General features: G+C 51.7%; 1 long non-coding RNA gene across 1 annotated transcript; it reads left to right on the top strand.

Moving 5' to 3' along the window:
• The first annotated feature begins 5,644 nt into the window (after positions 1–5,644).
• Positions 5,645–8,319, top strand: LOC135330181 (uncharacterized). Its single transcript, XR_010391992.1, has 5 exons — positions 5,645–5,717; positions 5,817–6,874; positions 6,966–7,006; positions 7,090–7,145; positions 7,245–8,319. It is a non-coding gene; the product is annotated as an uncharacterized LOC135330181 (long non-coding RNA).
• The last annotated feature ends 2,804 nt before the right edge of the window (positions 8,320–11,123 follow it).

Genomic DNA, 11,123 nt, shown 5'->3' with positions numbered 1-11,123 from the left:
CTTCCTGCCTGGAAGTGCAGTATGATGAGAAAGGAAGTCACATCTTTGGAAACTAAGTGCAGCTGTGAGTAAGTCCATGTGTCTGAAGGGGTCAAAAAGCAACCTCCTGCAAGCTAACGAATTCACCTCTTTTCTTGTCCAAGCCTCAGTGCTGAGAGAGGAAAAAAAACTGCTGGCCTTCTCGGGACCGGCAGGAAGCAGTTTGCAGTCTCGCCCGGCAGCTCTTTTCTTTCATCTGTGCCTGCGAACCCACTGCCATCTGCTCTTTTGTGGCTCTGCTTCTGACTCCTACCGTGGCTTCTGGGGCTGTCTGCTTTGCTTTTTCAGATACCTTGCGGGCCTTTTCCAGGCATGCCTGAGGATTTGAGGTGAGGTAGAATGGGTGAGTGTAATGGCGTGTCAGTTGTTTTACGGCTAGTCCGCAGTGCCTAGGAGAAGAGTAATTTTGTTGTTTTGTTTTTTGCAGGTGTCATGGGGTTACTTTCAGTCAGGATGTGGGAGTATCGCTTTGGCGCGGTGCAGGTGAATGGAGCGACAACGGCGGTTTGGAGAGGCACGCTCTTGCAGATGAGCATGGAGGTGCCCGGCATGGGGTGTGACTGCTTGCGCTCTGGTTTGGCAGGTGATGAAGGTGAGCGAAGGAAGATTAGAGAGGATGTGGCTGCCATTGAGTGATGCCTCTTAAGGATCAAAAGTGACCTGACCGCCCCCGCCCCCAGCCCTGGAAAAGCTAAGGTGAGGGGCAAAGGGTGTTGGGGTTGTTTTCATTCTGTGCATGCGTGCTGATATTCAGTGTAGTAGGGAGGGCTGCTCTGGATGAGTGGTGTGTGAGGCAGAGGTGGTGGGGTGCCCATGGCAGAAAGTGAGGGTGTGGTACGTAGGGCAGCTCCAGCCTGTGTCTGTGTTGTGTAGTCTATGTGGTGTGTGTTATAGCTGTGCTATCTTTTGCTCAGGTCTTGATGTTGCTCTTGCTCTTTGTGCTCAAGGAGCACAGCCCACGCTCCACAGCGCCATCGCGGCAGGCATCCGCCGTCTTTTGCCTGGCCTCAGTCATCGGCATCGCTCCAGCGGATCGCATCTCGTCCCGTGCAGGCAGCCGAAAGGGGCGGTCCGTCGCTCCGGCTTTGCATTGTGACCATTTGCGGCCGCTCATCTTCGGGGCCATTGTCGAGGCCTTTTTGCCTGCCCCTCTTCTGTTTCTGCTCTTGTTTTTCATCTTCTTGGCATGCTTTCAGGGTTCTTCCCTGTATCGCCGCAGCCTCGGGTCTTCCCGGCCGGGTGCTTCGGCATCGGTCGTCCCAGCTTTGCGGGCCGCTTTCCATCCCGGGCAGTGGCGTTTGACTCTTTTCTGGGCTCATCCGGAGCAGCAGAGCTGCACGGTCATGGCATCGTAGGGCTTTCTGGCTGGTAGCATCTTATGCGTGGGAATAGTTCTTTTTGCGTAGGGCTTTCCTGCATGTTTGTGTCTGATGCTTGTACCTATGTGCGTTTGTTTTGTGTCTAATGCTTGTCTGTGTGTGTGGGGCTGGAGCTGCTTTGCCTGCGGTTATTAGCAATGGTAGCGTATGGAGTGTGGCAGTGATGGCCCGGAATGGTGATCGGTCAGTGTCTGTGTGCTCCAGTTTATGTTGCTTTTTGCAGATGCAGAGCAGTGTTCCAAGTGGGTGCAAGGGAGCTGGAAGGAAGGGGCATGCCCCAAGAAGGTGAGCTAGAGATTTGGTTTTGGAAGGAGAGTGTTGCGGTCAGTGGGTTGCCCGGTTAATTTTTGCTTTGTGCTTGTAGGTGTGGAGCCTTGGGGGGAGCAGGTCGCTCACATCCAGGAGGTGCTGGGCGAGGTGAGCATCAGTCTGGGTGAGGACGTAGAGCCCGGCGTAGGGCCGTCATCTCATCGGCGACGTCCCCATCGCCCGGCGCCGTTCCTGTTTTACAGGTGTGTGGCAGACCTCGGCGTGGGGAGCCGTAGCCCGGCAGTTGGGACGGGAGAGCGGAGCAGGTAAAGGTGTTGTAGCGAGGTAATGTTGTGCATGGGGTGTGGTTTTTGGCATGACCTCAAGGTGTGGTCTTCTCGCTGGTTTTGCAGGCATTGCAGGAAGTTTTGGAGAGGAGAAGCTGAGCGGCAACGAGGAGCCTGAGCAGGTGAGAAGGGAAGCTTGTCTGCCTGAGTTTTATTATGGGGTAGGGTGCTGCTGGGCTGCCTCTTGGTGATGTGTTTTGCTCTGCTTTTTCAGGTACGGTGCGGGCCTTTCCCAGGCGAGGCTGAGGATTTGAGGTGAAGTGGAATGAGTGCGTATAATGGTGTGGCAGTAGTTGTAGGGCTAGTCCACACTGCCTAGCAGAAGAGTAGTTTTGTTGTTTTGCGTTTTCCAGATGCCACGGGCAGCGTCACAGCCACAATGCTGGAGCGTGGCTTTGGCACAGTACAGGTGAGTGCGATGACAATGGTGGTTTGGAGGAGGGTGCTCTCGCAGATGTGGCTGGAGCTGACCAGCAAGGGGGTCACTGCTTGTGCTCTGGTTTGGCAGGTGATAAAGGCAACTGTGGTGACTGAAGGGAGATCAGCGCGGATGCGGCTGCCATTGAGGATGGCTCTTGAGGAGCGATGGTGATGCCCAGCATTTGACCAGTTAAGTTGAGGGGCAAAGGGTATCAGGGGTGTCTTAACTCTGTGTGTGTGTGTGTGTGTGTGCACGCTGATGTTCAGTGTAGAGCGGAGGGCTGTTCTGGATGAGTGGGGTATGTGTGAGGCAGAGGTGCTGAGGTGCGCATGGCAGAAAGTGAGGGTGCGGTAGGCGGGGCAGCTCCAGCCTGTGTCTGTGTTGTTGTGTAGTCTATGTGGTGTGTGTTGTAGCTGTGCTATCTTTTGCTCAGGTCTTGATGTCGCCCTTGCTCTTTGTGCTCAAGGAGCACGGCCTACACTGTGGAGCGCTAGCATTGTAGGCCTCTGTCATGTTTTGCTGGCTTGACTCATCAGTATCGTACCCACGGATGGTGTCTCGTCACGTGCAGGCAGCCGAAGGGGGCGGTCCGTGCCTCCGGCTTTGCATCGTGCCCATCGATCTTTGCGGCCACCGTCGAGGCCTCGTCGGCCGCTCTTGTTCCGAGGTCGCTCTTGTTTTGCGTCTCACCGGTGCCCTTTCAGGGTTTTCTTCCCTGCGTCATCACGGCCTCAGGTCTTCCTCGCTGGCTTCTTCCGCATGGCCGTTCCTCGCTTTGCCGGCCGCTTTCCATCCCGGGCGTTGACATCTTAGTCTTTTCTGGGCTCGTCCAGAGCATCAGAGCCGCAGGGCTGTGGTGTCATCAGATACCATGTGGAACGCATTGGAATAGTTCTTTTTGCATAGGGCTTTCCTTCATGTTTTTGTCTAATGTTTTTTTTTTTTTTTGGTCTGTCTGTGTGTGTTTGGAGCTGCCTTGCTTGTGGGTGTTAGGAATGGTGGTGTGCGGAGTGTGTCAGTGATGGACTGGAATGGTGATTTGTCAATGTCTGTGTGCTCCACTTTATGTTGTTTTGTTTTGTTGTTTTTTGCAGATGCTGAGCAGTGTTCTGAGTGGGCCCAAGGGAGCTGGAGGAAGAAAGGGGCATGCCCCAAGAAGGTGAGCTAGAGATTTGGTGTTGGAAGGAGAGTGTTGCGGTCAGTGGGTTGCGTGGTTAATTTTTGCTTTGTGCTTGTAGGCGTGGAGCCTTGCGGGGAGCAGGTCGCTCACATCCAGGAGGAGCAGGATGAGGTGAGCATCAGTCTGGGTGAGGACGTAGAGCCCGGCGTAGGGCCATCACTTTGTCGGCGCTGTCCCCGTCGCCCAGCGCCGTTCCTGTTTTACAGGTGTGTGGCGGACCTCGGTGTGGGGAGCTATAGCCCAGCAGTTGGGATGGGAGAGCGGAGCAGGAAAAGGTGTGGGAGCGAATGCCTGATGTGGATGGGCTGTGGTGTTGCGGGCATCGCCTGAGCACGTGATTTCTCTCTGTGCTTGCAGGTTTTGCGGGAAGTTGTGGAGAGAAGCAGCTGAGTGCTGAGAAGAGCCTGAGCAGGTGAGCGGGGGAGCTTGTTGGGTCTGATTTTATTGTGGTGTGGGTGGTGTTGGGCTGCCTCTTGGTGATGCCTTTTGCTCTGCTTTTTCAGGTCTGCTGTGGGCCTTTCCCAGGCGTGGCTGAGACTTTCAGGTGAGTGGATTGGAGCTGGATGTTGTAGGGCTGGTGAGCGCTGCCTGGCAGAAGAGTCACTTTGTTATTTTGTTTTTTTCCAGGTGCCACGGGCTTCCCCCCGGGCAGGATGTTGGCGTTTGGAGTTGTTGCGGTGCAGGTGAGTGGAGCGCCGATGGCGCATTGGTGGAGGGTGCCCTTGGAGATGGGGATGGAGCTGACTGGCAAGGGGGTGACTGCTTGTGCTCTGGTTTTGCAGGTGATGAAGGCAAATGTGGTGAGCAAAGGAAGATCAGTGTGGATGCGGCTGCTGCTGAGGATGGCTCTTGAGGACCGGTGACCTACAGCACTGCCACAGTTAAGTTGAGGGGCAAAGGGTGTTGGGGCATCCTCAGTTTCTGTGTATGTGTGTGTGTGTGCTGATGTTCAGTGTAGAGTGGAGGGTTGTTCTGGATGAGTGGTGTGTGTGAGGCAGAGGCAGTGGGGTGTGCATGGCAGAAAGCGAGGGTGGGTGTCAGGCAGGGCAGCTCCAGCCTGTGTCTGTGTTGTTGTGTAGTGTATGTGGTGTGTGTTGTAGCTGTGCTATCTTTTGCTCAGGTGTTGATGTTGCTCTTGCTCTTTGTGCTCAAAGAGCACAGCCTATGCTCTGCAGTGGTAGCGTGGCAGGCATCCATTGTCTTTTGCCTGGCCAGACTCATCAGCATTGCTCCAATGGACTACATCTTGTTCTGCACAGGCAGCTGAAAGGGGCAGTCTGTCACTGTGACTCTGCATTGTGGCCGTTTGCAGTGTAGTCATAGTCGCGGCCATCGTCGAGGCCTCATCGGCCGCACCTCTTCTGGGGCCGCTCTTGTTTTGCGTCTCGCTGGCGCCCTTTCAGGGTTTCCTTCCCTGCGTCATCATGGCCTCGGGTCTTTCTCGCCGGCCTCCTCTGCGTCAGTCTTCTGAGCTTTGCCGGTCCCTTTCCATCCTGGGCATTGACGTTTGACTCTTTTCTGGGCTCGTCCAGAGCCTAGGCCCTACGATGCCACCACTGTGTGGCTCTTCCTGGCCAGTAGTGTCTTATGTGTGGGAACAGGTTTTTTTTGTGTAGGGCTGTCCTCTGTGTTTGTGTCTGCTGTTTGTTTGTCTGTGTGTTTTTGGGGCTGGAGCTGCCTTGCCTGTGGGTGTTAGCCATGGTGGTGTGTGGAGTGTGTCCGTGATGGACTGGAGTGGTGGTGTTGCAGGCATCGTCTGAGTGTGTGATTTCTCTCTGTGCTTGCAGGTTTTGCGGGAAGTTGTGGAGAGAAGCAGCTGAGTGCTGAGAAGAGCCTGAGCAGGTGAGCGGGGGAGCTTGTTGGGTCTGATTTTATTGTGGTGTGGGTGGTGTTGGGCTGCCTCTCAGTGATGCCTTTTGCTCTGTTTTTTCAGGTCTGCTGTGGGCCTTTCCCAGGCGTGGCTGAGACTTTCAGGTGAGTGGATTGGAGCTGGATGTTGTAGGGCTGGTGAGCGCTGCCTGGCAGAAGAGTCACTTTGTTATTTTGTTTTCTTCCAGGTGCCACGGGCTTCCTCCCCAGGCATTGGAGTTGTTGCGGTGCAGGTGAGTGGAGTGCCGATGGCGCTTTGGTGGAGGGTGCCCTTGGAGATGGGGATGGAGCTGACTGGCAAGGGGGTGACTGCTTGTGCTCTGGTTTTGCAGGTGATGAAGGCAAATGTGGTGAGCAAAGGAAGATCAGTGTGGATGCGGCTGCTGCTGAGGATGGCTCTTGAGGACCGGTGACCTACAGCACTGCCACAGTTAAGTTGAGGGGCAAAGGGTGTTGGGGCATCCTCAGTTTCTGTGTATGTGTGTGTGTGTGCTGATGTTCAGTGTAGAGTGGAGGGTTGTTCTGGATGAGTGGTGTGTGTGAGGCAGAGGCAGTGGGGTGTGCATGGCAGAAAGTGAGGGTGGATGTCAGGCAGGGCAGCTCCAGCCTGTGTCTGTGTTGTTGTGTAGTGTATGTGGTGTGTGTTGTAGCTGTGCTATCTTTTGCTCAGGTCTTGATGTTGCTCTTGCTCTTTGTGCTCAAGGAGCACAGCCTATGCTCTGCAGCAGTAGTGTGGCAGGCATCCATTGTCTTTTGCCTGGCCAGACTCATCAGCATTGCTCCAATGGACTATGTCTTGTTCTGCATAGGCAGCTGAAAGGGGTGGTCTGTGACTCTGACTGTGCATCGTGGCCGTTTGTGGTCCGTCATAGTCGTGGCCACCGTTGAGGCCTCATCGGCCACACCTCTTCCGGGGCCGCTTTTGTCTTGCGTCTCGCTGGCGCCCTTTCAGGGTTTCCTTCCCTGCGTCATCATGGCCTCGGGTCTTTCTCGCCGGCCTCCTCTGCGTCAGTCTTCTGAGCTTTGCCGGTCCCTTTCCATCCTGGGCATTGACGTTTGACTCTTTTCTGGGCTCGTCCAGAGCCTCGGCCCTACGACGCCACGACCGTGCGGCTCTTTCTGGCCGGCAGTCTTATGTGTGGGAATAGGGTTTTTTTTGTGTAGGGCTGTCCTCTGTGTTTGTGTCTGCTGTTTGTTTGTCTGTGTGTTTTTGGGGCTGGAGCTGCCTTGCCTGTGGGTGTTAGCCATGGTGGTGTGTGGAGTGTGTCCGTGATGGACTGGAGTGGTGGTGTTGCGGGCATCGCCTGAGTGTGTGACTTCTCTCTGTGCTTGCAGGTTTTGCGGGAAGTTGTGGAGAGAAGCAGCTGAGTGCTGAGAAGAGCCTGAGCAGGTGAGCGGGGCAGCCTGTTGGGTCTGATTTTATTGTGGTGTGGGTGGTGTTGGGCTGCCTCTCAGTGATGCCTTTTGCTCTGTTTTTTCAGGTCCGCTGTGGGCCTTTCCCAGGCGTGGCTGAGACTTTCAGGTGAGTGGATCGGAGCTGGATGTTGTAGGGCTGGTGAGCGCTGCCTGGCAGAAGGGTCACTTTGTTATTTTGTTTTTTTCCAGGCGCCACGGGCTTCCCCCCAGGCAGGATGTTGGCGTTTGGAGTTGTTGCGGTGCAGGTGAGTGGAGTGCCGATGGCGCTTTGGTGGAGGGTGCCCTTGCAGATGGGGATGGAGCTGACTGGCAAGGGGGTGACTGCTTGTGCTCTGGTTTGGCAGGTGATGAAGGCAAATGTGGTGAGCAAAAGAAGATCAGAGGGTGTGGCTGCTGCAGAGGATGTGTCTGCTGTTGAGGATGCCTCTTGAGGAGCAACAGTGATGCAGAGCACTGCAAAAGCGAAGTGCATGGGCAAAGGGTGTTGCGGGGTGTGTGTGTGTGTGTGTGTGTGTGTGTGTGTGTGTGTGTGTTGGTGTGTGTGAGGCAGAGGCAGTGGGGTGTGCATGGCAGAAAGTGAGGGTGGGTGTCAGGCAGGGCAGCTCCAGCCTGTGTCTGTGTTGTTGTGTAGTGTATGTGGTGTGTGTTGTAGCTGTGCTATCTTTTGCTCAGGTCTTGATGTTGCCCTTGCTCTTTGTGCTCAAGGAGCACAGCATATGCTTTGTAGTGCTAGTGCAACAGGCATCTGCTGTCTTTTGTCTGGTCTTGACCGACTCATCTGTGTTGCTCCAATGATCATCTTGTTCTGTGCAGGCAGCTGAAAGCAGCAGTCTGTCACTGTGATTCTGCATTGTTTCTGGCCAATCATCTTGGCAGCCATCATTCAGGTCTTGTTGGTCGTGTGTTTTCTGAGGCCTCTCTTATTTTGCATCTTCCTGGTGCCCTTTCAGGGTTTTCTTCCCTGTGTCATCAGAGCCTCGGGTCTTTCTTGCTGGCCTCTTCTGCATGGCCGTTCCTCGCTTTGCCGGCCCCTTTCCATCACAGATGGTGGCATCTGACTCTTTTCTGGTCTCGTGGAGAGCACCAGAGCCGCACGGTCGTGGCATTGTAGGGCTTTCTGGCTGGCAGCATCTTCTGTGCTGGCATTGTTTTTTGCATGGAGGGTGTGTGTACGTGTCTGTGTGTACGTGTCTGTGTGTACGTGTCTGTGTGTATGTGTCTGTGTGTATGTGTCTGTGTGTATGTGTCTGTGTGTATGTGTCTGTGTGTACGTGTCTGTGTGTACGTGTCTGTGTGTACGTGTCTGTGTGTACGTGTCTGTGTGTGTGTTTGGAGCTGCCTTGCCTGTGGGTGTAGTAATGGTAGTTGCCAGAGCAGAATAATGTATCTATGAAACACTTATTTTGTTTTTTCTTTTTTTTTTTGGGGGGGGGGGGGGTTGTGTCAGTAAGAGATAAAAGTAGGTTTTTTTCTTTAATTTTTTTTATTGGGATGGCCATTTTGGGGGCGGGGGGGGGTTCTATTCATGCCAGGATAGTGTTATCTTTAAATAAGGATGGAAGCATGTGGTTTTGTTAGTAGCTGTGATGACTGTCTGTGGTGGGAGTGTGTGGGCAGTTGGGTGGGCTTGGTGGTGCGTGTGTCTAACCTTGTATGCATGTGTTTTTCTTTTTCCAGGTTGTAGTTAGAATTTATTTTAAAATAATTTAAAAAAAAACCCCAGCTGGGGGATTTTTTTTTTTTCCCCCGGCTGGGTTTTTTTTCCCCCGGTCCCGGCCGCTCTGCGAGGCGATGATCATCGCCAATGTTGGTGCGGAGCTGTGGCTGGGGACTGGGGGTTTTGTAGGCAGGGCAGTTTTTGGAGGTGTCCAGTAATGCTGTTACTGGGAGCTGTCCAAAAGACTGGAGGCGCTTGCCTGTTACTGTAGGGAGGTAGAATGATTGTGGTGGGAGTGAGTGGGCAGCTGTGTGGTTGTTGGGTGGGCTTGGTGGTGAGTGTGTCTAACTTTGTATGCATGTGTTTTTCTTTTTCCAGGTTGTAGTTAGAATTTATTTTAAAATAATTAAAAAAAACCCCAGCTGGGGGATTTTTTTTTTTTCCCCCGGCTGGGTTTTTTTTCCCCCGGTCCCGGCCGCTCTGCGAGGCGATGATCATCGCCAATGTTGGTGCGGAGCTTTGGCTGGGGACCGGGGGTTTTGTAGGCAGGGCAGTTTTTGGAGGTGTCCAGTAACGTTGTTACTGGGAGCTGTCCAAAAGACTGGAGGCGCTTGCCGACTGATGAGAGTAGTAGCGGTGAGAATGTAGAGGTGAATGCTGAAGTGTGTGTGCAGCTCTTGTAGAGTGTGGGCTTGTTATGTTTTGTATGTTGTGATGATGATTTTTTTTGTGCAATAAAACAATAAAGATGGTGGTGTGTGTGTCTCCTTTCAAATAAAGATGGTTTTGCTGTTTGTTTCTGTTGTCTTATTTGAACTGCATGCGCCACACATTTGCTCTTACCCTTTTCCTCTTTGCTCTTGCTCTTTTGACCTTTTAAAATAAGAAGGCAGAAGTTTTTGTCTTGTTCTTATTTTAATTTTTTGGTCCTCTGTTCTGTTTCCTATTCTTTTTTTCTTTGTCTGTCTCTTATGCCTTTTTCTTCTCCTTTTCCCTGATTGTCTATGTTCACTTTGTCCAGGTTTCTCTCTACCTTTCTCTGTCTTTACTATTTACTCTTTCAGTCTGCCTGCACTGTGGTGCTCTGCTCTCTGTGCTGTTCTCTGTATTCTGTGCTCTGCCCTCAGCTTTGTGTTTTCTGCTTTGCTCTCTGTGTTCTGCTGTGTTCTGCTTTGCTCTGTATTTTCTGTTTTGCTGTGCTCTTTGCTGTGCTTTTTGCTTTGTTCTGTTCTCTGTGTTCTGCTCTTTTCTCTGTTCTGCTCTCTCAGCTCTCCTGTGTGTGCTTTTTGCTCTGTTCTCTGTTTTCTCTGTTGTTTTCTGTGCTTTCTGTCTTCTCTCTGGTTGTCTTTGTTCTCTCTGGTTGTCCTCTCTGTTGTCTTTTTTCTGTTTGTTGTCTCTGTTGTTCTGTCTTTGTCCTCTGTTGTCTGTCTTTGTCCTCTGTTGTCTGTCTTTGTTTGTTGTCTTTGTCCTCTGTTGTTTGTTCTGTGTTTGTTCTGTGTTTGTTCTGTGTTTGTTCTGTGTTTGTTCTGTGTTTGTTCTGTGTTTGTTCTGTGTTTGTCTTGTCTCTGTTTGTCTTGTCTCTGTTTGTCTTGTCTCTGTTTGTCTTGTCTCTGTTTGTCTTGTCTCTGTTTGTCTTTGTCTTGTCTCTGTTTGTCTTTGTCTTGTCTCTGTTTGTCTTTGTCTTGTCTCTCTTTGTCTTTGTCTTGTCTCTCTTTGTCTTTGTCTTGTCTCTCTTTGTCTTTGTCTTGTCTCTCTTTGTCTCTGTCTTGTCTCTCTTTGTCTCTGTCTCTCTTTGTCTCTGTCTCTCTTTGTCTCTGTCTCTCTTTGTCTCTGTCTCTCTTTGTCTCTGTCTCTCTTTGTCTCTGTCTCTCTTTGTCTCTGTCTCTCTTTGTCTCTGTCTCTCTTTGTCTCTGTCTCTCTTTGTCTCTGTCTCTCTTTGTCTCTGTCTCTCTTTGTCTCTGTCTCTCTTTGTCTCTGTCTCTCTTTGTCTCTGTCTCTCTTTGTCTCTGTCTCTCTTTGTCTCTGTCTCTCTTTGTCTCTGTCTCTCTTTGTCTCTGTCTCTCTTTGTCTTTGTCTCTGTCTCTCTTTGTCTTTGTCTCTGTCTCTCTTTGTCTTTGTCTCTGTCTCTCTTTGTCTTTGTCTCTGTCTCTCTTTGTCTCTGTCTCTGTCTCTCTTTGTCTCTGTCTCTGTCTCTCTTTGTCTCTGTCTCTCTTTGTCTCTGTCTCTCTTTGTCTCTGTCTCTCTTTGTCTCTGTCTCTCTTTGTCTCTGTCTCTCTTTGTCTCTGTCTCTCTTTGTCTCTGTCTTCTGTTTCCTCTTTCCTCTTCTCCTCTTTCCTCTTCTCCTCTTTCCTCTTCTCCTCTTTCCTCTTCTCTCTCCTCTTTCCTCTTCTCTCTCCTCTTTCCTCTTCTCTCTCCTCTTTCCTCTTCTCTCTCCTCTTTCCTCTTCTTTTTTCTAGCATACTGGCTGGGAGCAAATAATAATAATTTCACCATTTAAAAAAAAAATTATTTGCTCCCAGCCAGTATCCTACCCCTGCTACTGAATTCATTAAATATGCAAATTAAG

Source organism: Dromaius novaehollandiae, chromosome 17 (genome assembly GCF_036370855.1).
Source record: "Dromaius novaehollandiae isolate bDroNov1 chromosome 17, bDroNov1.hap1, whole genome shotgun sequence".
Lineage (NCBI taxonomy): Eukaryota > Metazoa > Chordata > Aves > Casuariiformes > Dromaiidae > Dromaius > Dromaius novaehollandiae.
This window is presented reverse-complemented; position numbering and strand designations above follow the sequence as displayed.